Source organism: Microtus ochrogaster, chromosome 5 (genome assembly GCF_000317375.1).
Source record: "Microtus ochrogaster isolate Prairie Vole_2 chromosome 5, MicOch1.0, whole genome shotgun sequence".
Lineage (NCBI taxonomy): Eukaryota > Metazoa > Chordata > Mammalia > Rodentia > Cricetidae > Microtus > Microtus ochrogaster.
Window position 1 is genome coordinate 61953747 of NC_022012.1, and position 3157 is coordinate 61956903.

Consider the following 3157-nt stretch of genomic DNA (forward strand, 5'->3'; position numbering starts at 1 on the left):
AAAAAAAAAAAAAAAACCCACCACCAACAAAAAACCAAAACCCTAAAATTTCATCTTTCGGTAACAGGGACACTTATACATAGATTTGGAACAAGTTGGGAATGTGAACACACTGAATTTTCAACTGTAAATTTTATGGAATCGAAATGCAAATGAAGTCTTCCAATGAAAATTTAGTGACCCAGGAGACTAGTGTTGAAGACTTACAACAAAAGTAAAAATAACTCACTAAAAATCATACTTATTACATGCTGACACACTAGATTTCAGGCGTTTGGCTAAAATAAATAGCACATTATTTACGTTGCTCCACTATTTTCTTTTCAGTTCTTTAAGGTGGCGACTGAAAAATTTTGACCCGTGGCCCGCACGAGCTATACCTCGTTGAGTTGAAACAGCTGGGGCAGACATGTTTACACGTTGGAAAGCACTTTCTCCATACACCTGCTCTGTTTTCTCAGAGACCAGGAAGCGGTCTCCAGGGAGAGCCTCAACTCAATGTCAGGAGGAAAGAGATTTTCACGGTTCAGTAAACTGAACAAGTTCTAGCACAGTCAAATTCCGACGCGATGCTGAACGTAGTGGCTATTTAATCGGTGATCTGAGTTGACCTGCATTGGACTGGGGTTCACCATCGCGTTGGGAGTTCTCAGGCCCCATGTCCGAATTTTGAACGTTCACTCCCACGCAGAGGTCTCAGAACTCCGGAAGATAACTTAGGCACAGACACTGTGGCGCCACTGGGCAGATCTGCCAAATTTTAAGTCATGCTCCCTGCAGTGCCTTTAGCTATGTTCAAAAAGAAAAGAGGCACCCACGAAATGAACATTCAACAAGCGGCTCCCTTCTGCCAATGCTTTCTTTGCACCTGCACGTCTCCAGGATGGCACGGAACCGAGTGCAAACCCGTCGGCAGGGTTCAGCGGGGGAGCAGAGTTTTCAGCCGGCAGCGAGTCCGGGGGGGATGCTAAGAGGAGAAAACGCTCCCAGCTGGTAGAACCAGCTCTCCCCTCACAGGCGCATCGCGGAGGAAAAGCTGGGTGTCTCGGGGCACCCAGCCGTGCACGCAAACTCTGTGCGCCCACCGAGCCAGCGAGCGCACGCGCGCGCGCTCAGGCCCCGCCCGCCCGCCGGCCGCGGGAAAACCCGGCCGCGGAGCTGGCGCGGGCCCGGCAGCGCCAGGGCGTCGTCGCACGCCCGCCGTTGTTGTGGTAGCGCTGGCCACGTGACCGCCCGACCGCCTCTCCGGCGCGCCGTGCCTCCTCACCGTGACTCAGCACTCTGCGCGGGCTGCTCGCCCTCCGGGTCTGGTCCCGAGCGGAGGCTGTCGCGTACCCACAGGAAGGTCGTTGTCGTAGCAGCCGTTTCAGAGACGCAAGTCCGGACCGCGCGTCGGTCTTCGGGCGTCACGCGATTACGTTTCCTCGTTGGCGGCTTTGCTGAGATCCTGGGAGGGGAGCGGAGGCGCTGTGCCCTGGGGACTCGAGCTCCCCTGGGTCTGAGACGGTGCCTAATGGCCTCCAGCGGGTTTTAATAAACTGCCCTGGGCTGCGTCTGCCTTATGCCACACACTTGAGTTTCAGGGGGAAGCCAGAGAGTGGACCTATTTACCGAGTTTTATCAGTGAGGCCATTGAGACCCAATAACATGCCACCTGTGAGGACTGAACGGTGACCTCAGTCCGCTTGCTTTCTGCTCCAGCGCGTAGCACAGCCTCGGTGAGGCCTGTGGGATTCTAGGTGTGAATCACTTGCCATGCACACCTCTCTTGATACACCCTTTCTCCAAAGCCTCAAATTCACTAGGGAAGAGCTTCAAGCTTACCTGGTGGAAACAGTCGTTCCTCCGTGCATGTGGTAGCAAAGTACAAATGATGTGGAAGGGATTTGGTTTGCACCCTTCATTTGAATTATACTTGGCATTTGTTGAGACCTAAGGATGTGTCCAAATTCCAGGGATGGAAGAGTCCTACGAAACAGGATTTCACGAATTTGCATGCTGTTGTTTACTGTCAAGGGACCTCTCCCTTCTCACCTGCTATAAGTGAGTCTGAAGGTTAGGTTTCCCCTTCATCCTAAACCTTCTCTGTTGCCAGTACTACTAAAAGAGTTGAGGATGTGTAAATATTTTTGTACTGTGTAGTATTTGAGCTCTTGCTGTTGAGATGTGCCAACATTTTAATGAAAATACAAAACTCTTTTGAGTGATGTGTTTTGTTGTTCGAGATAGGGTTTCAAGTGGCCCGGGCTGGCCCCGGATTTACTGAGAGTCAAACATAGGCTTGACCTCCCGATCCTCCTGCCTCTATTTCTCATCTGCTGACATCACACACCCTGCCTCTTTCTTTAGTTTACTTAGACTATTGAAAAGTAGAAGTGGGCCGGGCGATGGTGGCGCACGCCTTTAATCCCAGCACTCGGGAGGCAGAGGCAGGCGGATCTCTGTGAGTTCGAGACCAGCCTGGTCTACAGAGCTAGTTCCAGGACAGGCTCCAAAGCCACAGAGAAACCCTGTCTCGAAAAACCAAAAAAAAAAAAAAAAAAAAAAAAGTAGAAGTGGGCTTGTCTTCGTGTAGTTGGGAAGATTAGTAAGTGATGAAGACCTGTAGGAAACTGGAGGAGATGTAAGAGCAAGCCATGGTGCAAGCTCTCCCAGGATATGGTGGGTGGGATGCTGGACACGTAGGTGAACTCCCCATACCTTGTAGAATCATTTTCTACCTAATGAGATACTGGGGAAGAAGATGTGGGTGCCAAGATGATGGGCTGGGACAGGAAGGGCTAAATCTGCACCTACCAGACTTAAGTCTTTCTTACAAACATGGTTAAAAAAATATAAACTTTTACTGTGAAAATTCCCAACACCATGGAAGCATATATAATGGAGTACACATTTATTCTCTATTATTGGTATCACTATGTGGCTAGTCCTGTAATTTAGTGTTGGTGTCTGCTGTCTGCCTGCCTATCATCTATCTATCTATCTATCTATCTATCTATCTATCTATCTATCTATCTATTCATCTATCCCATCCGTCCATCCATCCATCCGTCTGTCTTTCTATCATCTATCTATCATCTATCTATCTATCTATCTATCTATCTATCTATCTATCTATCTATCTATCTATCTATCTATCTATCCGTCTGTCCATCCG